Source organism: Nannospalax galili, unplaced genomic scaffold (assembly GCF_000622305.1).
Source record: "Nannospalax galili isolate Female #2095 unplaced genomic scaffold, S.galili_v1.0 scaffold85, whole genome shotgun sequence".
Taxonomy (NCBI): domain Eukaryota; kingdom Metazoa; phylum Chordata; class Mammalia; order Rodentia; family Spalacidae; genus Nannospalax; species Nannospalax galili.
The window spans coordinates 11143892-11168605 of record NW_008358866.1 but is presented as its reverse complement, the minus strand read 5'-3'; the positions used below and the strand labels follow the sequence as shown (position 1 = coordinate 11168605).

At 37.0% G+C, this 24714-nt stretch overlaps 1 long non-coding RNA gene across 4 annotated transcripts in view; it reads left to right on the top strand.

The window, feature by feature from the left end:
* The window catches only part of LOC103725220, a 48067-nt gene that overhangs the window by 12925 nt on the left and 10428 nt on the right, over positions 1 to 24714 (top strand). For 2 of the 4 annotated variants that reach the window (XR_003847679.1, XR_003847678.1), the window contains exons 2-6: positions 1054 to 1181; positions 2090 to 2177; positions 5688 to 5777; positions 5891 to 5980; positions 7106 to 7157. This is a non-coding gene — a long non-coding RNA (uncharacterized LOC103725220). Of the gene's footprint in view, positions 1 to 1053; positions 1182 to 2089; positions 2178 to 5687; positions 5778 to 5890; positions 5981 to 7105; positions 7158 to 9005; positions 9900 to 24714 lie in introns of those variants that run through there. The other 2 variants (XR_003847681.1, XR_003847680.1) reach the window with 2 other exon arrangements.

The following is a 24714-nucleotide window of genomic DNA, read 5'->3' as shown; positions in this document are numbered from 1 at the left end:
TCTCCAAATGTATCTGATGGTTATGAAAGCATTTTTATCTTTATGTTTCAAAGATGCTACTCATGAATGTGTACATATGGATATCAATAATTAAAGTACCTAGTGTAGTCTTTTCCATGAAAATTTAAGATTGCCTTGTTGAAGACAAAATTCTTTTTCTTAGCCTTTTTAATTAAAAAAAATTATTTTAGGTTAACATCCAAAGGCATTTTATCATGGTATTTTCATACATCTGCTTCATTATATTTTTTTCTACTTCCCTTGTCAAATGGCTTTTTTAAAAAAAGATTTGAATAATTTTGTGTAAAGTGTGCATTAAAAATGCAAAGTTATTTTACTTGTAACTACAAAATATGTTAACCTTAATATTTGTCCATTGTGGACTGACAGAAAAAGACTATTTTATTTTATTGATGTGTTTGTGTATGTGTACATACATGTATGGGTAAGTGCATATTCCTGTGCGTGCAGCATGTGGAGGCCAGAGATTGTCTTTGAATATTTTCCTCTATTGTTGTTCACGTGATTTCTTTTTGAGACAGAGTCTTTCACTGAACCAGGAGTTTACTGGTTCAGTGAAAGCTTGCAGGATCCATCTGTTTCTCTTCTTGCAACCCCTATCCCTGGAATTATAGGCATATGCCAACATGCCCAGCATTTATGTAGGTTCTAGGCATCCCAACCTAGGTCTTCATGCTTGCACAGCCATCTCCCCAGCCCTATATAAACTATTACAATGATCAGAGATTTATTTGCCTCACAGTTGCAAGGCTGGGAAGTTCCAGATTAAAGGAAGCAAGAGACTTTCTTGTTGCATCATCCCATGGTTGAGAGGCAAGAGCATTAGCTGGAGAGAAGGAAGTAACAAATTCCTCTCCTTTAAATTGAATTGAATTTTTGAGAATTGTACACAGTATATTTTGATCGTATTTAGACCCCATCTGCTATCTGCACCTCCTTATCACTCCCCACCCATTGTCCTGTCCATGTACATGTATGTATATAATCCACACTCTAAATTGAGTCTCTCTCTCTCTCTCTCTCTGCCCATAGAGTCAAATTTGTGTCCCCAAATGTGTGGGTTCATCCACTGGAGCCTGGTGAAACTACCAAGAGTTTCACTCTTAAACAAGACTGAATCTCCTCCCCACAGCAGCCCTTGGTTGCCAATAGTTCCTCAGGTAGGGAAGGGGTTTCTTTCCCACTTCACATCTATGCTTGGATTTTTGAAGACAAATTTTAAAAAATATTTTATTATTTTTATTTTATGTGAGTGTATTGCCTGCAAGTGCACCTGTGTCCTGTGGTAGTCCAGAAGAGGGGGTCGGATTCCCTTGGAACTTGAGTTACAGATGGTTGTTAGCCACCATGTGGGTGCTAGGAATTAAACCCAAATGAAGACAAAATTCTTAACCCATGATCTTTTTGGCAAACATCAAAAGACAGGTGAAGTCTTTCATCAGTAAGACTAAATGATTATAGCTACTTTACTGGGTAAGCACCTACTGTCAAAAAGAAGAAAGTAATATTTTCTATCAGGATGCAACCTGTAAGAGTTTCATTGTGTCTTCTTGGGTGTAAGAATGTATTATGGACAGTGAGATCACTCAAAGATCTTCAGGTGACCTGTCATTCTGTAACGTGTGGTCTCAGACACATGCAGATGAATAGCACTTTATCTATAAAACATATTATTTAATTTGATCAATTTTACTTTATACTATCATGTTGAGATAATTTATAATTGTTGGGGTTGGAGAAATGGCTCAGCAGTTAAGTGGGCTGGCTGCTCTTGCAGAGGTCCCAGGTTTCATTCTCACCATCTATGTGGTGGCTAACAACCATCCATAACTCCAGTTCTAGGGCATCTGATGCCCTCATCTGACTTCCATGGGCAGTGCATAACACGGTGCACTTACATACATGTGGACAGTACACTCATATACATAAAAAATAATAAATATCAAAAATATTCTTGTTGATTCAAAAATTTTGTACAATATATTTTGATCATATTCAGACCCCCACCTTACCACCTCCACTTCATGTTTTTATCTGTGTTTGTTATTATCCATCTTTTTTTTTTAAGGCCTGTTGAGTCTAATCTGTGTTTCCTAAATGTTCTTGAGTATGAGTCTATCCCTTGGAGTTTGGCCAACCTCCCAGACATCACACCGGTAAGGAAAACTTGCACACTTTCTTTATTCCAGCATCTATCAGTTGCCAATAGACCCTCAGCTAGAACTGGGGCTTCCTACCTACCTCCCCAATCCATGCTGGACCTCTGTCTGAGATGAATTTGCACAGGTGTTGTGCATGCTGTCATAAACGGTGTGTTCATATGTACAACTGCTCTGTGGTGCCCAGACAACACAATTTCCTTGTATTCATCTAATACCTCTGGCTCTTAGAATCTTTTTGTCCCCTCTTTCACAATGATCCCTGAGTGAGGAAGGAGTGGATGTGATATAGATGTTCCATTTAGGGCTCCATAGTCACTTATTCTATGTACATTGACCAGTTGTGGCTCTCTGCATTGGTTACCATCTACTGTATGAAGAGCCTTCTCTGGTGAGAGTTGAGAGTTGCACTAATCTGTGGGTTTAATAATAAGTCATTATGAGATAATTTTTTTTTTTTTGTCTTTTTGAGACAGGGTCTCCCTGTAGCCCCAGCTGTCCTGGAACTCATTATGTAGACCAAGCTGGTGTTGAACTCACAGAGATCCACCTGCCTCTGCCTCCCAAGTGCTGGGATTAAAGGCGTGCGCCACCACGCCCAGCTCATGAGATAATTTTTTTTAGTGTCAAGAACAATAATTCTGGGCCTCACTTCTTTCTTTGGATAAAAGAACATGTTTTCATGATTTTCCAGGGATCTTATGAGAAATATTGAAAAAAAAATCTTTGAAAGTTTTGCTTTTCTTAATTTAAAATATTACTGTGAAAAAGCAAAATCCAAAGAGCCTTCCAAATCACCTAGTCACAGGCATGCCTAAGAAACAGATGTGTATTTATCATAGGGACAATGCAATATTTTAAACAAAAGGGTGACACAAAAGGAAGAAGTCATACCTTTCTCAGAAATGGGAAATGTTAAGTTTTTGTTACTTGATAAACTGTTAGGAAGGGAGTTTCTGTCATGTAGGCAGATCATATCAAATGTAAGAACAACCATCACTACCCCATAAAGAGAAGACCCAGAAGTTTAAGAGTTTAGTATGTAGAAAACCAAATGCTGGTTTAAATTAATAGTAGTAAAGAGTTTACATGTTCTCTGCCCTATCTTTTAAATTAGCTTACAAGTAAACCCATGAAAATGGAGTAAATGTTGCCAAAATTCGAATACCTTTCTTTCTTTTCTTTTCTTACTCAATATCTGCAGTTGAAGAAAAATTTTCTACATATCTACAACTTCCTATGTCTAGTAGGATTTTCTTTGCACAACTTTTTTGGAATCTAGAAAAGCCGTATTTTTCACTTTAAGATGCTTCCCCACTCTTCTTTTGAGACAGGGTCTTATACATACCAGACTGGCCTCAAACTTGCAGTTCTTGTGCCTCTGCCTCCTAAGTGCTGGGGTTATAATCAGCACCACCATACCTGGCTATTTTTCCTTTTCTGGACTATGAAAACACAGTTCATGACCTTATATTGACAACTGCACTTTTTATTTTATTTCATTTTTGAGGGTTTCTGATAATGCTACATTCTGAACATAAAAAGGGTACAAAATGAATTTTTTTTTCCAGAATATTTCAAAGGACGATGCTAGTCTATCATTGTCTGCAAAGCCCCATTCACATACTGTTACTGTAGGTCATTTTGTCTCTTAATTGAAATCAAATACCATATGGTCCATAGTTTTGGCCTGTACTGAAATGAGGGAAAGAGGGTCCCCTAGAGGATTTTTAGTTTCATTCATAAAAGAATTGAAGAATGGACCCTTTTAATCAAGTATTCTATTTTTAGTTTGTGTGTGTGTGTGTGTGTGTGTGTGTGTGTGTGTGTGTGTGTGTGTTAGTAGCATGTCTGCTTGAATGCAGGTACCCACAGAAGCCAGAAGAGGGTGTTGGATCCCCTGGGGCTGGACTTATAGTTGGTTGTGAGCCACACCTTGTGGACTTTAGGAAGCCAACTTGGGCCTTCAGCAACAGCAGCACATGCCCTTAACCTCACCTCTCAGCTGTCTCTCCAGCCCCATGTTTTACTTTTATGTTGTTGTGATTTTAGTGTACCCTTTGATTACTCATGCAGATTATAACTTTCAGCCAAATTAGTTAATTTCTGTTTCAAAGAGAAAACTGGAAATGCAAGAAGTATCTATCCCACACAGTTTGGCAAAATCAGTAAAACTTAATGAGTTCACACATAAAATCCCTTTTCAACTTTTTAAAGTTTAGCAAAGAAAATACAATCATTAATGTGACCAGTTATCAACAAGAAACAAATAACATCTATTTTGACATTTGTTGGTGCCCAAATTTCAGCATTCTCTTTTGCTTAAAAATTACCAGAGTGTTCAAGTTCTCTATCAAATTTAAGAATAGTTAAAGGCTCATTCAGATTCAAAAGTGACTATCCCGGGGACCATTTATTCCTCTATGGGTCATTAAACATCTTCAAACAAGTGAAAACAGAATATTCTGAGGTTTTGGAGTTAAATGTGGATCTTTGTTAAGCTGACAAATTTCACCTTAGAAAGTCATGTGTACTGTTTGTATTCATGGAGCCTATTGACTGGGAGTAAGAATTCAGATCCCTTTTATCAATGTTTTCCTTTGGTTTTTTTTTCCATCTTATATTGATTTGATTTCACTATTTGTTCTAAGTCTTGTCTGGGGATATAAATCAGTAAATAACTTTACTATTTGCTTCAGAAAAATTTTAAATGATAATTTATAGATATAGCCTATTCATCTGGTCAAAAGGTTTTCTATAAGAACAATTTACTTACCTCACCAAAAAATTATATTTATTTAAAAAAAATGTATCTATCAGAACTCCCTATAGGGAGCTGGACTTGCTTGATGATAGGAAGTAGTGAGAAAGATTTGAGTACTACTACTGCTTTAGGTTTCAAAGTATACAAATTGGTAGTTTCTTGGATATAGTAAGTGTGAAATAGGTTTTAAAGATCATTTGTGGTAAATGGGACAGTTGTTTCACATGGGCTAGAATAAATTACATCATGGTGGTGATGATATAGGAAGAGGTAAGAAGCATCTGAAGAATGACCATTTGGAAACAATTTCCGTAACATTGAAATACTGCCATCCACTTCTTCATTATCATCTCTTCCCTCTTTCGGCCACATCAGCTAATAATGTCATCTAAACTGTCTGCCTGGCACTCCTGGTAAGTCTCCTAACTTTCCCTTTCAGAACTGACTGAGAGCAGACCACCTGTTCTGTGTACTTGATCAGAAATTTTTTATCCCATGAAAAGATTTAGAAGGAATTTAGGAAAATCTTCTCCTCCTCTTCCTCCTAGTCCTCCTCCTGCCCCTCCCCCTCCCCCTCCTCCCCCCTCCCCCCTCCTCCTCCCCTGGAGAGTTAGTGAGAATTGGTTAATCCCCAAAATTAAATTAGGTGAGTTGCAAGACAGTCACCTACTGAGATTAGAAGTGCCTGGAGAAAGTGGGAGCTTGTTTAATAGTGGGCCATCTACTTATGCATATTCCTGTAGGGCTATTGCTGCCATGGTGACAGAGGAGAAAAATCTGAAATAAGTGGCAGAGCAGAAAGAAGCAGTGGTCTATCCCCCTACCGTTGCATGGTAAAGATATAAAGGATTCCCATTTAAAACAGACATGGTAAACTATAGACTTGAGCTGACCTCTTGGTACCCCACTTGGTGAGTAAAGAACCTGTGGTTGGTTCTGTTGGCAGAGGAGAAGACAGAGGGAGCACCTGGGATCCATGACAGTCCTCTGAAGGACAGGCAGTTGGTAGCTGCTGCAAAGGAACATCAAAGCCCAGGTAATGTTGCTCCATCCCAGAAGCCCGAGTTATCAGGAGAAGCATGGATAGGCAGCCAGTTCCATAAGATCTGGCCTGTCTTTCATACTATTTTATTCTTTCCAAAAACTCTAATGTTGGAAGGAATGGGAAGAGGTGTGAGAGGAGTAAGTGGGAAAGAAATACCCTGTAAAAGAGAATGAGACAAAGTTTAAAAATGAAGTAGACTTGACTTTAATAAGTGAAAGTGATTCACCAGCTTTGCCCAAGTTATTGCGAAGAGACAGGAAAGGAAAATCACACAGTGCAAAGTTGAAGACAGTGGTTGGAAACATTTAAAAACTAATTTGTGTTTGTTCCTCCATACAGACCAAAGTATAAGTAAACTTATTACAAATAAGTGGGGTGGCTTTGTTTAATATTAATTTTATGAAGTAAAAAGATTTGTGAGTAGCCGGATGTGGTGGCGCACGCCTTTAATCCCAGCACTCCGGAGGCAGAGACAGGAGGATCTCTGTGAGTTCCAGGCCAGTCGAATCTCCATTAGTGAATCCAGGCCAGCTGCGGCTACAGGGAGACCTTGTCTCTAAATGACCAAAAAATAAAAATAAAAAAAAAAAAGAAAAATTTGTTAGTAGATAGCAACATAAGAATGGGCCTGGGTAGGAGGTTGTTGTAGAGGAGCAGGAGGGCATCTGTGGAGGAGGAGCATCCATGATAGGAAAGAACTACTCATCCAAGCTCCAGGCAAAGGTGTGAAATGCGTTCAAGATTAAGACTGAGAAGGAACCCCTTGGGGATAGAAGTTGGCTAGAAAGGTGAAATGTGGGCAGTGGTAAATATTTCTAACATAGGAGCATAGACCAGTATCAGAAGGCTGTGTGGGCCATGGGAAAATACTTTGAGGGCAAATCTAGTTTTCTCAATTTTTTTGGAAGCATTTTTGTGATCCTTGTAGAGGATTCTGAATTTATTCATATGGTTTTATTTAATGGATCACACAAATTTTAAAATTCTAAACAATTTTGATCTTAGGGATAAGAGGCTACTAAGATATCTCGCATTTATTTTCTTATGATCTATTAGGTACAAATACACCTAAATAGTTATAAAAATATATTTATGCTATTCCTGTTTTCATTGCAGTGCTTCAAACCTAAGAATCAAATCCTTGCCATCATGTGTGTCACATACTCAGGTAGGTAGAATAGACATCTAGAGCTTGAGTAGTATAACTGTTTCTTTAAAAACTGAAACAGTAATTGCAAATCTTGTCATAAATAGTGCATATCAATCATGCCCGGAGAAAGCAACTGGTCTGCTAGCATAGAGAAAATGTGTAGAAAATAATGAAAGCTTGGTGCCTACAAGTTCTGCTCTTTGATAGTTAACGATTTAAAACCCAGAACAGGAAACCTTTTCTCCTTAGACTTAGTTTTAAACCCTAGAGACGGAAATCTCTGCCAGGAACCACAATGCATCATCCCTCATTAGGACACTGTTCTATAACCAAGGTAAAGAATGCACAGACTGCAAGAGACGTGTGCTTAGCTCCCTTGTAGCAATGTTCCCGGCTTCTTCTCTAATATGAATTATAGACTTCTCAGCACAATCCATGCCTCTACCCACTATACTTATGCAAATAGTTGCTCTGAATCCAACATGATATCTTTTAGTTAATCCTGGAACATTAGATATTGCAGCTGTCTCATGGAACAAACTGAGAAAAAAAATTCTGTTCAGTATGGAAATAACTCTATAAAGCTCATGATAAATGAAAGCTTATGACTAGTATATCAGTTATTGCAGTCATCATTATAGCAGAATATTTCTTGGGTTCTTATGGGAAATTACTTTCTTTGGCACATTCTTGGGAATTATTTCCTGTGTTCCATTAGCTCTGCAGGATGATATCCTAAAATGACAGATGCAGCTCTATTGTTTTGTTAGAGTACTCTGTAATGCTCTTAGGGCTCCTTGTTTGAATGCGTATTATAGTCTCTTGAATATTACCTGAGAAGGTAATGCATAGTTTAGTCTTAACTTTTTAAAAAAATCACATGAATAAGAAGGAAGCTTGTTCTGGTAGGAGTAGTAAACAGACCAACAGGTAAGTCTTGTTCGAGTCCTGATATACTGCTCTGTGGTAAAGTCCTTTAGCTATCATGTCTGGTTCTGTAACTCACTTTTACATTCCTCTGTGGTTTATATTTTCTATGGAATTCCTCATTAGTTTATTACTGTTAATTTTAGTAGTTAATATTCATTATTAATACTTTTGGGGTAACTTAAAAAGCCTATGAGTGAGATAAAAATTAGGTATAAAAATTAAGGAAAATATATACACAAGTGCTGACTCATGGTACAAAGTAGGCAGTAGAAGACCATTGATTGCCTTGAACAAAAATGAAAATTGTTTTGAAATCTGTCAGGTGCTCTCAAAAAAGCAGACATGGGGTTTACTGTGGGAACGGGGAGGATGCACTCTGAAGATCAGGAGGCAGGGTCCCTGGCAGCACAGCAGACTAGAACAGGCTGGCCACGATTCTGCTGTTCTGTTGACACTGCTGTACATGTCAGCCATTGATTTTGCTCTTGTCATTGCTGAGTCTCACTGTGTGGAAGAGTAGCACCCAGTGGGTTGAGGTGAATTCAAGTCAGGTGCCTTGAATTGTTCTCCAAATACTTTCCTATACAAACAGGGGATGTTATATGCTAAGAGTAAGTTAGAGTGCGACTAAGAAATAAAATTACTAATGATGAATACCTTCTATCTATTAAGCCACAGAGACTAGAGAAGAAAGTTCATTTTGGAATTATTGAGAGAGATTTTATGAGACTAAATAAGTAGATATTGAGATAAGGTAATGGAGTGAGATTAAAAGCCTTATACCAAAGGAAGGAAGGAAGGAAGGAAGGAAGGAAGGAAGGAAGGAAGGAAGGAAGGAAATAGAACCAAGAAAAATGTACCTAAGCCTCTAAACTCAGCCAGTGAGACTTTCATTGTTGTCCCAAATCAGTCACACTGTGTCTTCAATTCTTACAGGGACTCTATCACACACCTGGGAGAAAATGATAACTCTTGGCACTGTCTATGCACTGAACCTAGAAAAATTTATCTTCTCTTCACTCATTCCTTTGCCAAGGCATCCTGAAAATGCATCCTCAGGACACTGAAACATTTGTGGTTCTGCATTCTTCCACTCAATTCCAAAGACACACCACCCTCTACAGCATAGAAACTGTGAACACTGAGCTAACACAAGATATTAGAAAATCATTCCCTTTTGTTGTCCACAACAGTTATTATTGATGTGGCATATTTTTTCTTCTCCCTTTCACACATTTTGGAATTATTGAAGGATTTTATGAAACCAGATAAATATTGAGTTAAGATCAATGGAGATTACTGAAGATTGAACACAGGGCCTTGCAAATGCTAGACACATTGTTTACCATGGAGCTATAGGTCCATGTTCTGGGTTTTGGTTGTTGTTTTGTTTTTTGGTTTGTTTGTTTACTTTTTTATGTTTGAAGCAGTTTCACTAAGTAGCCCAAGCTTGCCTTGAACTTAGTAACCCAGATAGACCTTAAACTTGCAATTCTCCTGCCTCAACCTCCCAAGTGGCTACCACTAAGATTTTATTGACAGATTTGAATAGAGTGGTTTATACAGGAATGTTGCTTGTAGTTTTCAGCAATAGAAGCATGCTTTATTTCCACAGAACTTTGTGTGTATGAATAGCAACAGAAATCTCTTCAATATTTGGTTTCAAAGGCTATTCTCGACCAATGGTTCTACAAAGGACTTCTGTGACCAATATGTTTAAGTTAACTTTTAAGTGTCCTTCACCCACTATATTGTTAAAACTGAGGCTTATAGATGTTATTTCTTATTTAAAAAAAAAAAAAAAAGATCCAAGTACTTTAATGGTAGCAACCTGGGGGTGGGGGGAGAATGACCTTCCTTTGTTTCTGTCTCAAAATAATTTCAAATAAACATATAAGAACCTACTTCAAATGCAACATTCTCATGAGTATAAACTTGATGATTCCTGTGTGCTAAGTGTGCATAATAAGGACTCAATAAATACCAACTGATTTAATGTAAAATCTATCTGGAAACTGACAGGACAGAGCCTCCACCTTCTGACTGTCATGAAATAACATTACCATTGTTTGTAAAGTATAGCTCTCACTTTTCTTCAGAAAGGAAAAAGCAAATGGTCCTCAAGATAACACCAGTGAACATGAATCAAATATATTTACAGTAGTCTACCTTGATGAATTTATAAATTTGTTTTCAGATGTTCAAGACAGAAAAAACATGCACAGGGAAAATAATCCTATATTTCCTCATCAAAACCAACAAAAGCAAACATAGATTATAAACTTGAAAACACCCAAAAGTCCAGAATATGTTTTAAAGAAGTTATCTTGTACGTATTAGCTCATCATCTTCATGGCAAGAGGATGGAGACTGATGGATTACTGACTTTCTTGACTTTTAATTTTTTTTAAATAAATATGACAATTAACATAAGGTGGGGTGGGAAACCACAAAAGTGAATTTTCACCCCAATTAGATGTGAACAATATGTTCTGTGTGTGGTAAATTCTTATGCATAAGGCTGACTAGGATGGCAGCAATTAATGGGGTGCCATGGTTAACACTGTTGCTCAGAAGCAGTGGAAATGTCAAGACAGACCCTGACTGTGAGCAGGATGTCATCAGGGCCAGGCCAGCAGCTGGCTTTCTCAACACCTCACAGAACCCTGCAAGGGGGCTTTCCCTGGGTGAATTTATCCCAGCAAATGATCTGGCTCTGAGCTTGTCTAGGCTTGAAACGCTGAAGTTTTTGTCACCACAGAAGAATGGCTACATTTTACGGTGACAGACTCATGTACATCAAACTTACAAGGTCGATGTCTAAAATTGAGTGCAAATATATTAATTTTTAATGGGAAATATAATTGTCTTGCTACCCAAAGAATTATTGTCTATGACCAGTTCATTCTCCCTGTGTAGATAATTGAACGTAAGATGTTGGATTATAACCTGAAGCTTAGTTGGTGAATGTGAAATCAGCAGAGTTAAATAAACATTCTTTAACTGTTAATGCATCTCAAGTTATGCTGGTCTAGAACTTCTCATGTTCCCAATTTCTCATTAGTCACTGTGTACTAAGTCTAATCATTTAAGGTCCATCCACTGTCATCTCTCAGGCTTAGGAAAAACTGTCATCTTTTATGCACAGGGCATAGAAGAATCTTACTTTTAACCTTTGTTCTAGTGAGATGTAATTTATGAAATAAAACACAAGGTTCATAAGTACAGCTTTTTAAAAAATATTATATTTATTATTTTTATTTTATGTGTGAGCATGTATTGGCTGCATGTAGATAAGTGTACCCATGTCATGCAATGCCCACAGAGGACAGAAGAGGCTGCTGGATCCCCTGGACATAGAGTCATGGACAGTTAGAATTCAAACCCAGGTCCTCTGCAAGAACAGTCAGTGTTCTTAACCACTGAGCCATCTCTCCAGCCCCATAAGTACAGCTTTAAAAAAAAAAAAATATATATATATATATAGGCAGTAATAGAAGTTACAAGTATTCTCAGGAGGTAGAGAATTTAACAAAATTGAGTAATACCAGAGACAAGAAGAAAACGACCTGCCTGCTATCTACTACTGATACAGTGGGAAGGACTGTTCAGTTTCAGACATGGAAAGGTGTCACAATTAGAGATCTGAAAACATTCTGGTCCTGAAAAGTTCTTGGTGGTAAGGAGACTTCATCTTGCCTCTTTATAACCCAGATGAAATATCCACAAATACTCTCCATACAATTCTCCTTGGATTCCGGATTCTTGTTAGCCTTCAGCAACTTGTTTTCTATTAAAAAAATGAATAAATGGGTACCTTAGATTGTGTAAACTGTGGTAGACAAACTGTGTAGGTAAAATTAAACTATACTGTGACTTATGTCTGGCTGACCTCTGAACTGTTGGGAAACATATGTAATGTGCAGTTTCACATATCCCATGCTAATTTTAATTTTTCCCATGCATGTTATAATAACATCTGGCATGTGACAAAGGCCAATGAAGAAACTAGAGGAAAGGACTTAGGGCTTGTTCATTATCCATTTCCACACTCCCCATCCCCAGATGGATCCCAGATCCTTGTTGAGCAACAGTCTCTGAGGAGGCCTGGAGTTTAGGCATTCTTGGCTATGACTGACACTTGGGTACACAGTTACACTTTGAGGGGTGACCTAGAATAGCTCTGAATCCAAACTGTCCGGTTTCATCTGTATTATCAAGAAAAACAACATCCATTCCCTCCATTTCCAAAAGCACATTTTAAAAAGAGTGCAGTGCCTTTGCCCTGATTCTGCTGGGTCCTAGTGCCAAGTGTCCTTCTAGTTGCCCTTTTCTTCAGGGAAAATAGTTGATTGAAGAGGAGTCTCTGAGGGGAAGTGGGATGTTACAGTTTGGAAAAATGCCTGATTCAGATAAGCGTGAGCCTGATCATGGTGGTAGTTTTTAGAATAAAGGCAAAAGGGGACTCTGTCAGGGAGAGCTTGCCCAAAGGTATTGTGAAGGGCATGCATGTGCTTAGATTTACAGGCTGAATCTCACCTTATCACTTAGCAGCTTTTGGTTTTAGTTTCATCAGTCTAATGAGAAAAGTAGTTACCCAAGTCACAGAATGTCTAAAAACATCTATCAGGGTGCCTAATCTACTGTTGTTTTCTGATGTGGGTTTCCTTCCTCTTGTCCTGGAATGTTTAATTGTAACCAGGTGAAAAAAGACTTCCGGGATAACAAGCTTTCTTTCTGAGTTGATTGAAAGTTTCTCTTACCTTAATGTGATTGCCCTGGTAAAACGGAGAGAAGAGCTAGCTTTCTCGCCTTGTCTGCAGACAGCCCTGCAGGCAATCTCTTCCCCGATTCACTTAGTCTACTTACCCTTGCTGTGATCGCCCATATGAGAGGGAGGTAGATTGGTTCGATTCTGCAATGAGGAGAATATTTCACTCTCCCACGGTGGCAGTAATGGCCCTTCTGCCCTTGGGGAGGGAGATAATAGGGGCTACTAAGTTATTTGAAAATTTCATCCATGGAGTTTTATCCTTTTCTACTTTTATCCATTTGCTCTTAAGCTACTGCTTTTTTTCCCTGAGTTTTTCTTGGTGGTGTCCAGGGGTGGGAAATGGAGACATTTCACTTATTTTTATGTTCTCATTTATTTTCAGATCCTTCTACACACACACAATTTAACTTAGCTTTTCTATTGTTTTAGAATAAAGTAAGTTCTTATACCCTTTACTTCTTCGATTTCTTTATCTTCTCGATCTGCTTTGGATATCATAAATTCAGTTTTGCAGTTCACCAAGTAGAATAAAATCTAATCTTACAAAACTTGTTTTTCGAATGTAAGAGCCAAAGCTGTGATTACCTGGGGGCCTGGACCATGAAACGAGAATGGGAAGACAAGAATATAAAATCAGGCAGATTTCTTTTTTCCAGAAGGAATATAGACATATGATTAAAATGATTTTGAACCTTCTAGACACAGCCTAGATTTGAATATATTCAAAGGTGGCAAGGGACTCAACGAAAACCTTGTCATCTTGACTAACAGGGAAAACATCTCATTTTAAGAAATACATTTTCATCTACAATGTCCAGCACCGCAGAGCTAATTCCTAAACAGAGGTATTTGGACAGAATATGATTGTTATATACATATAGAGAAAATGAAATTGGAAGATGCTGATAACTTGATTTTAAAAGAAGAAGTAATGATTTGCTACAGTTACCACTGAAACCTCAAAGGAAGAAGCCAGTGTATATTTGTAGTTGAATTTAAGAGAGAGAAAATTCTGGTAAAGCTTTGCAAGTTGTATTCAATACCTGAGTGACTCAGAGGTGAGAAATGTTCTAAATCAATAACCAGCATTCTAAAGTGACTTTTATGTAACTTCTCAAATGGAGGGCCAGGAGACTCGATGCCATGTGACTTCTAGTCAAGCCCAGACAACCTGCCACCCTGTCCTCCCAAGAGAATAAAATGAACACATGAGAACGAGAAAGACTACCCACTTGGGATTCAATTGCTTTTCACATGTTATTTTCCATCCTGCTCACCTCCTCCACCAATTTCTCACCCCCTGCTATTTCTTTCACTGCCAGCATGGCAGAGAAAAACAATGTGGTGATTGGTACATATTGGTGTATATTGTACATATTGGGACTTTGTGAGCTTTTCTATTTCTGTTCACTGTGCAAGAGGGCACACAGAGCAGGGGGGCTGTTACACAGCTTTAATGGGCCCTTCGACCAGAAGCTGACTGATATCCTGCAGGACTTAGAAATTGTTATTTGAGATGACCTTTAAATGTGTTGCATTATAGATAATTAGGACTTAAATTAGATTTCAGAGAGGTGGTATAGCAAGGTGGCCGAGGAACAAGGTCTGGACCAGAATCTTGATTTTATACCTCATTAGGCATGGATAATATCTTTGGGTAAATTCCCTAACCTCTTTTTGCCTCAGTTTCCTCAGTGTCTATCTAATATGATGGGCTTGTTGTGGGCCAGAATGTTAATTTGTAAAGCATTTAGAACATGCTAGGCTCATGAAAAGTGTATTTTAAATGTTCACCGGTATAGGTCTGCAATCCCTTATTTGCAATTAGGAAAAGTTAAAATCTGAGAAAAAGTTGTTACATGTTGTAATAGCAAGCTTACTTTGTGACAACATCTGACTGATGCAGACCTGTGGGAACTTAAAGACTTTATTGATCTTGCTTTCTGGGAATATTTATCTGTATGATAGAAGAATTAGCAGTATGTTTGATTAATTCCTCTACACTGGTTACATAAGACAGCTACAACTTTCTCAAATTCGTGGCATTACAAATTCTAAGTGTTTTTCAAAGGAATTGTTGATCTGTGTTGCTGTTAGATCATAGGATGAGATAGTAATGTTAATCTTGCTTTTATTTGCTGATAAAAAACAAAGGTAACACTATATAACATAGTGATCCATTAAGCTTAGAAAAAATAAATTCTAACAAATACAGAATTGATATATTTGATTAGCATGGATTACAGATTTTTAAAGAGCTTGTACGAAATACTGTCAAATGCAATACTTCAGTAAATGCAGCCTACATAAATTGAGCACTCTCTTTGTGCCCACTGCTACAGTTAGCAATGTACACCATTTTTCTCTAATCTTCTTAGCTGCTATGTATACTGGGTTTTTATAAAACATCATCTTGCTTAATTCATAAATAAATTCACATAGAAAATCAGTGAAACTCAAACCCTGAGTCTGGGCACTCTGAAACAAACCCATGCTTTTAAAAAATGAGTTGAAGACCAGGTGTGTTGGTACATGCCTTTTACCAGTGCTTGGGAGACAGCGGCAGGTGGATCTCTGTGAGTTCGGGGCCAGATTGGTGTACATAGTGAGTTCTAGGTTAACTGGAGACCCTGTCTCAAAAAGACTAAGAAAAAAATATGAGTTGATTATCCTTTGATGATTCAGGGAATGAGACCTGTGACCTTATTTTTTCTAAAAATACCTCTACCTCTACCTCTACTGCTACTACATTTTTATGACTTTTCTATCAAATATTGCCTTGACTCAAATCGCAACTTGGCTGTGAGCAATGTCAATGAAAGAAGTTAATTCTAAACTTAACAAACATTAGTTTATGGCATATATTCAGTCCTTCTAAATTCACTACCATGGAGTAAAAAATTTAGGATAGACATAAATAAGGCAAAAGCCTTGCTTTTTAAAAGTTTATAATTCTAGGCAAGTTACTACTCTGGGAGTTTATGTATGCATCTAATCTTTCACCCTCAAGTTAAAGTTAATAATTTCCCAGGACATATAAAATATAGAAACTTTGCCACCATATTGGATTGTTATCCTCTCCCCTTTCCTGTATAGGGGCAATTATCATATGTCTTACATTTGCATACACTATAAGTCTACAAGAATTATATTTTTACATCTGATTTTTGTTATTTGAGAGTCTTACTGTATAATCCAAGCTTTCCTGGAATTCATTGTGTAAACTAGGCTGGCCTTGAACTCATGGCAATTCTCCTGCCTCAACCTCCTGAGTGCTTGGGTTATAGGCATTATAATTTTTGACATAAACACTTAGATGTATTTTAGGGGATTAAATGGTAAAATGCTATTTTATATTTAACCAGATGTCTACATTTCTGAGTATCTTCACTCCTGAAGAACTCAAGTTTTCATCTGGAATCATTTCTCTTCAGGCTGAAGAATTTCATTCAGCATTTCAACAGATCTGCTAGAAAGCAAATGTTTGTAGTTGTATTTAAAAACCTTGTCATTTTCCCCTTTTTCTTAACATATGGACATATTGACTGCATATGGAATTCTGCATTGATGCTTTTTTTTTTCTCTCAGCACTTTGAAGTCATGAAATTCTGTCTTCCATTTTTTCAAACGTGAAATCTGATTTGAATCTTTGTTCCCCTGTATCCTTATGCTTGTTTACTTTCTTTTCTGTCTGCTTTTAAGATTTTCTCTTCTACTTTGGCTTTCAGCAGATAGTTTTTGAAACTGTCAGCTCATAGTTTTTAAAATATTTATCAGGCTTGGGATTCAAAAAGCCTCTATTGACTATATATTTTGACTTTTACCAAATGTTTGGAAACTTTTTTCAAGTATTTTTTTCTGCCATATTCTTTCTTCTCATCCTGAAATCCAGTTAAACATACCTAAATCCTGTAGCATTGTTCCAGATACTCTGAGTTTCTGAAGCTTCATTTGGGTTATTCCTCTTTTTTTTTTTTCTTTTGGTTTGTTCTTTAGATTGGGAAATTGAACTACTTCCCCCTACCTCATTTATTTAGAGTCTTGCTACATAGCTCAGGCTAGCCTCATAGTTGTGTTCCTCCTGCCTCAGTCTCCTGAGTGCTGGGGTTACAGGTATATACTGCTACATATTAATATTTCTATTGTTTTATCATCAAATTTACTACTTCCTTACTTCTGTTTTATAACTAAGCATGTTTGGTGATTTTTTTCCAACTACAGAGATTTTATGTAAAGTTTTAGAATTCTCTCTCTCTCTCTCCCTCTCTCTGTATGTGAGAACATATGTGTATACAAGTATGTGTGCCTGTGCATGTACATGTACAGATCAGAGATCAATGTCAAGCATCTTTCTCTATCTCTCTCCATCTTATTATTTGAGACAGAGTCTATCACTGAACCTGCAGCTCACCGATTGACTTGACTGACTGGCCAGCAAACCCCAGGAAGTCTTCTGTCATCATCTCCTAGGGCTATGATTACAAGCGTGCACCACCACACCTAGCTTTTTATGTGGGTTCTGGGAATCTGAACTCAAGTCTTCTTGCTTACACAGCAAGCATTTTACCAATTGAATCATCTCTCCAACCCAAGTATGAGAATTCTTTAGTTTCTCTTTTATAATTTTTATATCTTTACTTAGATTTCCTATCATTTTATTGATTACTGACATTTATTTTTCCTTGTCTGTTAGCAGTTCCAACTTGCTTCATGGAATTCTGGACTCCACAGTTTCAAATGTTCTGAGAGAGAGAGAGAGAGAGAGAGTTTTTTATTATTTTTATTTTATGTGTATGAGTGTATTGTCTGCATGTATGTGAATGCACCTGTGTTGTGCAATGCTATGGAGGTCAGAAGAGGGCTTCAGATTCCCCTGGAACTGGGGTTAAGGACAGTTCATAGCCACCACGTGGGTGCTGGGAATCAAACCCGGGTCCTCTGCAAGAGCAGTCAGTGCTCTTAACTGCTGAGCCATCTCTCCAGCCCCTTGGTGGTGGAGTTTTATTCTTAAAAATAAGTTCAGTAATTTTTCAAACTATGTTGATTAATTACTGTATTTTATCAGTGTTGTGCTGCATTTTGCATTCTGTTATAGTTTCCAAAAGTTATGTTCTTATTTTTTAATTAATTAATTTAATGGTGCTGGAAATTGAACCCAGGGCCCTGGGCATTCTAGGCAAACACTGTACACTGAACCATACCTCCACTCTTTTTTTTTTCCTTCAACAGATCATAAACTTAATTGAACTCAAACTTCAAATTCTATTTCTTTTGTGGAACTCAAATCACAGTTTAAGTTCTTTTAAAGCATAAATTAGTCCAGTATATGTGTACAAATTGATAAATCTTAGTAAAATTTATGTCTTGTGCACTATTATCACAGCTGTTTCAAAATATTTCCATCACCCCCTAAAGTTTGTTGTGACCCATTTATTGTGAATCTTCCATTCCTAACTCAGCCCTAAGCAGCTGTTGGTCTGCGTTCTGTGTGTATCCAAGGCAAGTTAGAAAGAGAGGGAAAATTGAGAGGGTTTGGGAAGAGAAATGTGCCCTTCTCTGACTGAAGAAGGTCTGATTGAAGTCTCTCACCAGCTAAGAGTCAAGAATTCTAGCACAATTAAAATTTTCTGTGAAGATTGCCCACATAGAGATATTTCTTTTATACAGACATATTTCAAATAATGTTAAAACACAATGAACCATGCTTAAGGCCTAAGGATAAGTGACCAAATATGACCTTTCTCCATTCACAGCTGTAAGCTTGCAATTTTTCTAGGAATCACAGAAAGAAGATTATAAAGTCCATTGACTATAAGAGATGTGTCATGGGACTATAATAGTAGAACTCTTGCCTAACATATACCAGTATCACCACACACACACACACACACACACACACACACACACACACACAAATATCAAAATTAAAACAACAAAAAAAGTAATCAATATAAATTTGGGACCAGGGTTGTAGCTCAGTTGGTAGCGTTCTTGCCTAGCGTGTACAAAGTCATGGGTTCAATTCCCAGCACCAAATAAAAATTGAGGATGTTAGTGAAAACCATTAATCCCAGTGAGAAGTAGGAGGATTCAAGGTCATTCTTGGCTATATAGTAAGTTCAAAGTCAGCCGGGATACATGGGACCTTGTCTCAAAAAATAAGTCAGTAGGAACAGCAGCAATAACAGCAATGAAAGTCTCCAGTTAACACTGTAATATAATTCTGTTATGTTAGTAATATTTTTTAAATAATATATTTAGGCTGGGAAGATGGCTTAGTAGTTAAAATGCTTGCCATACAAGCGAGAGAACTAGATTTTGGATTCCCAGAATTCACATAAATGCTTGGTGGACTTAGCAGCCAGCCTGTAATTCTAGCCTTAGAAGAAAAAGATGAAACCCCGTTTCAGAGAATAAGGTGGAAGATCATTGAAGAGTCTCAATATCAACTTTGGGCTTCCACATGCCCCTGTGTACCTATACACATGTGAACATGTGTACACACATGCATGTATACCACACACACATGAAAAGAAAAAATCATGTATTTCATGGTACTTTAAATGAGTTTTATTTTGACTAAAAGACTTACCATCAAATGAATCCTAATGGGAGCTCTCCAAAATATAAATCAATACTGTAAATTTTATGTAAGTTTTTGATGACTTAACTCATTATGCTCTATATAGGGGACCCAAATATATATGATGTATTATATGTTAAAACAAAACCTTTCTGTACCAATATTTTTACCTGTAGTTAATATGCCAACTGCCATTAGTGTTTGATTATATCATTATCTTACATTAAAGAATGACAGTTTGGATAGTGTGGCTCTTCTTAAAATCCTGCTACTGAAGTTTGAAGTACCTGCTGTGTTTTCTCTATGTAACTCTTCTTGATATTTGATAGACTTTTTCTATTGCCTCTAGTTCTATTCAAAAGTCTGTATATTAAAAAAAAACATATAGGCTGGGCATGGTGGTACACACCTTTAGTGTCACCACTTGGGAGGCAGAGACAGGTGAATCTCTTGTGAGTTCAAGACCAGCCTGGTCTACATAGCCCCATAGCTGGGGCTACAGGGAGACCCTGTCTCAAAATGATTTAAAAAAGTGCATATAAAGATATATATTGATATTGATATTCATTACTATCAGGACATTTCTTTTGCTGAATGTTATTTAAAAAGCAATGACTAGGGCTAGAAAGATGGATCGTTAAGTGCACTGACCGCTCTTGCAGAGAACCCAGATTCAGTTTCCAGCACTTACACAGCAGCTAACAACCATCCATAACTCCAACTCCAGGGGGATCTGATCATCTCTTCTGACCTTCATGAACATGCACCCAGAGACGTACTTACATACTGCAGGCAAAACACTCAAACATGTTAAAAAAAAAAAAAAGAAGTGGGGTTTATTAAAAAACAATGATTGACAAAAATATTTTTTACTCTGTGTTTTCCTGAGTTTTTGCAGACTGTAAGTCTAGCTGCTAAGTATCAGAGCAGAGAATTATCATTTCTGCCTACTCCTTGTCATTAATACTTTGACAATTGTCAAAAAGCCTTATTTTTTTATAATCCACAAGAATGATGGATATTTCCTTTAGAAAAGAACCTTCAGCTAGACTTATAGAATTGCAGAATTAGCTTTGACAGTTTAAAGACTGTACACAAATTATATTTGTAAGGGAAAATTTAAGACTTTGAGTAGGCAAAGAAGATTACTATACATCTTCAACATTAGACTTTGGGAGGATTACTAAGCTATGGATTCATGCAACTTGGTCTTTAAGTTGTTTTACAACTCTGTATAAGGTTGGTTTCTAGAAAAAGGTAACAATATGAATAACTGTATATTCAGTTTGTGTGTGTGTGTGTGTGTGTGTGTGTGTGTGCACGCTCAATGTCTTGTGTCTTCTTGATTCGCTTTCCAACTTATTTTTTTGAGACAAGATTTTTCACTGAACTGTATTCATCAACTAAATAGACCCACCAGGGAGTGCCAGGGAACCTCCTGTTTCTGCCTCCCCAGAGCTAGAGTTACAGGCTCATGTTACTATGCCTGGCTTTTATGTGATGGTTGAGAATCAAACTTAGATCCTCATCGTTGATCAACAAACTTTTTACCCACTGGAGCCATCTCCCCAGTCTCTCAGTTCATATTTATATGAGAGCCATTCCTTTAACTTTTTAAAAACTTAGAAGAAAATTCAAATGTAGATGGATGTTAGGAAAATCTTAATGGTAGATGATAATCCATGAAAAGTAGGGAAAACAAGAGCTTGCTTCTTTCTCCAGGCTTTAAGCATAAAGGCATTCATTCTAAAAAGTACTCTAAGATGACAGAACTTGCTGTCTTAGTAGTGTGTGTGTGTTTTACTTTTTATTTACAAGTCTGACCTTTAGTTCAGCAACTAAAATTGTCCATACTTCAGATACTATGTATCAGTAAAGAAGTAATGGAAGCATGAATTATCACATTCCAAATCTTCCAAATGCAAGAAAGTCTTTTAGGACATGAACAAAATAAACTCTTATGAGTTCTGTCCCCTTCCCCTGTAGCAGCAGCTTAAGGAATGGTTTCCCCATCATTAACACTACATTAGAAGCTCAGAATATCACCTTTTTTTTTTTTTACCTTGGGTTTAGGAGTCCTGAAGTATTGTTATAGGATGGGGATTGGGCTTATGTGATACCCAGACAAGACCAAGCCAGTATCTACTAAATATGTACACAAAGAAACCTCCAAAACCACGCAATGTAAAATACATAGTCACTGCCCCAAACCAGTTGGTAAAGCACTGGGGCAGGGATTAGTAACCTGGGTCTTAAATTGGCAAGTACTCTACCACTAAGCTATATCACCAGTCAAGAACTGGATTTTAATTAAATCCTTTCTTACAGCTAATGACAAGATAAGCTGGGGTGCACATATAGTGTGAAGACTGCTTTCTCTGTATCCCTTTAATGCCTGGACACTGGATGTTGTGAGGACATCTTGGCTGTGGTTCTTAGGCACATCTACTTGTTCCTTTATACAGCAAGCCTCACTATGCTTTTTTTTGGGGGGGGGGGCTCCCAAGCTCCTGGGCAGCTCTGGTAACTTCTTCCACGTGTTCATTTCTTTCTAACTTTTCAGCCAAGGATGGAGAGAAGGAAGGAAAATCCATTTTCCTCTATTCCTCTTACACTCAAGCATGTTTTTTTTTTTTTTTTTCCTTCAAATGTTTTGTTCTTTTCACAATAAAGTTTGATGGATCATCACCCTTGGAAACGGAATCATTAACAACCAAAATGTTAGTTCTTTTCCTTAATATTCAAACTCTGCCTTAGGAGAGGGGAAATATTTGCATCCCATTATTTTCTGCATGAAAGAAAGAGAAGAAAAAATGAAACAGTTTGAGTTTGCATTATTTATAATAGTCACAAAATTGGTGTCTTGACATAGAAATATACTTGATTGGGAGGTTTGAGGCAATGGAAAAATAGATGTTGGAGATAAAAAGCGCCTCTAAATTATCCTATTTTTCTTACATTCAGAATATAGAAGAAATAGTATTCTAGACTAGAATTCCTTAACACAAATCGTTGCTTGAGGCCTGATGTGTATTCAAGATTCTGAACATTTTTAGATTTTAGAATGGCAACATAAATTTGTATACTGTATGTGAATTGCTTATGTTATATCTAGAGTACCCAGGGCAGCACTTCTTAGTCAAAAGTGTGTGTGTATGTGTGTGTGTGTATGTGTGTATGTATGCATGTGTAGTATCACAAACATGAATATTCACATTTTATAGAACAAAGACTGTAAATGGTCTGTAATTAGTTACCATCAGATTTTGCTACTAACTGATTGCTACCAAGTGAGTTAAAACATTACTTCAGATTTCATGGTTTTCTGGATTTTGGAATTTTGGGCAAATCATGTGTCCTTGTTTCCTCAGTTTGAAGATGCCAGCCAGTTACAGAATTCGTTATCCATTTAATAAATAGTTTTGAGACTCAAAATGTTCATTTATTGCTCCCATTTCTTAATATGAAAAAAAAACTTCCTCTTGGTTTTGCATATGCAGTTTCATTGTGTTGTGAGCCTGCTGTGATTAGCAGGTTTTTCAAAATTTGTTGAACTTCTTTGTAGGTAACACATGGTTAGTTGTTATAAAAAAAAAATTTTTTTTTTTGAGACAGGGTCTCCCTGTAGCCACAGATGGCCTGGAAGTCACTATGTAGACCAGACTGGTCTTGAACGCACAGAGATCCACCTGACTCTGCCTCCCGAGTGCAGGGATTAAAAGTGTGCGCCACCATGTCCAGCAAAATTCTTATTTATATTAAAATATTTAGCTGAGTGTGGTGGGGCACACCTCTAATCACAGCACTTGGGAGGCAGAGGCAGATAAATTTCCATGAGTTCTAGGCCAGCCTGGTCTACATAGTAAGTTCCAGGTCAACTGGAGTTACATGGTGTGGCTGACTCAAATCAATCAATTGACCCATCAGTCAATCAGTCAGTCAGTCAGTCAGTCAGTCAGTCAGTCAGTCTGTGTGTGTGTGTGTGTGTGTGTGTGTGTGTGTGTGTGTGTGTGCGTGTGTATAGAGAGACTATATGTATAATATATACTTTTTTTCTGTACTCAATTTGAATCTGCTTAATCTGTTTCTGTTTGAGACAGTGCCTTAAAAAGTCCTACTACAATTGTGAAGTTGGCATTTCTTGGAATTAGGAACTTTGTTTTCTCTTTATAAATGTTATATTAATTAGGACTTGATATTTTATGACATATGATGAAATATCTTTCTTGAACTGTTGTTTCTTTCTTCTTCCCTCCTGCCCTTTTCCCTCTCTCCAGTTCTTTACCTTTGCTGAAAGGATCTCTTATAGCTCAGGATGGGTTCCAACTCTATAGTCAAAACTGACCTTGACGTCTTGGTCTGCCTGCCTCTACCTCCCAAATAATAAAATTAGAGGCATGCTTATGCCACTTTGTTTATGCCATTCTGGGGATCAATCTTAAGGCCTCGTATATGATAGGAAATCACTCTCTCAACTATATCTGCAATCCACCTCTTTCCTTTCCTGCCCTTCCCTTTTCTTCCTCCTTTATCTTTCTTTTCTTTTTTTTTCATATGGGTGTTTTTTTCTTTAAATTAGAATCTACCTGGTGTTTTTATTCTCTTTTTAAAAAACTGCCCATGTCCTTTTGTTTGACTTGCATATTGTGTCAATTAAAAACATTCAAAAAAATTTTTTTTGTAAAAAGGGCTTGATTAATTTACATCTATTTTGAATATTTTACTCATTCACATTTGTTATAATTACTGATATTAGAATTGTTTCTGTCTACTAACTTAAATATTCAATTTATTAGGATTCCTACTATTTTTCTCATTTCATATGTTGCCTAAAATAAAGGTTTTCCTCGTTTTTTTCTAATATTAATGCTTTTCACCCAAACTGGGAAATAAGATAGAGGAACTAAAGCTCATTTTTTCTTGTCCTTCTGTGGGATACTAAGGACCTTCATCTATTACCAAGTGACTTACAGGAATGCATGGGGACTTAAATTTGTCTTCACCACTTGATTAGAGCTGAGACAGTATGAATTTATGTGGTAATTTGTAGATATTTTGTCCATTAGAAATGATAACCCTATGCAGACTTACTTTATTTGTTTATCTTGGAGAGTATTTTTGTATTGCTAAGGGAAACCTTTTAAAAATGCAAAATTATAATTATCATAGAAATAGTTAAATGACAAAGCTTTATTTAACCCATTTATTAATGAGAGAACCAATAAGATGTCAAGACTAGTTCAAACAACATCAAGAAAGTATGTATTTAATCCATTAAATAAAATGTC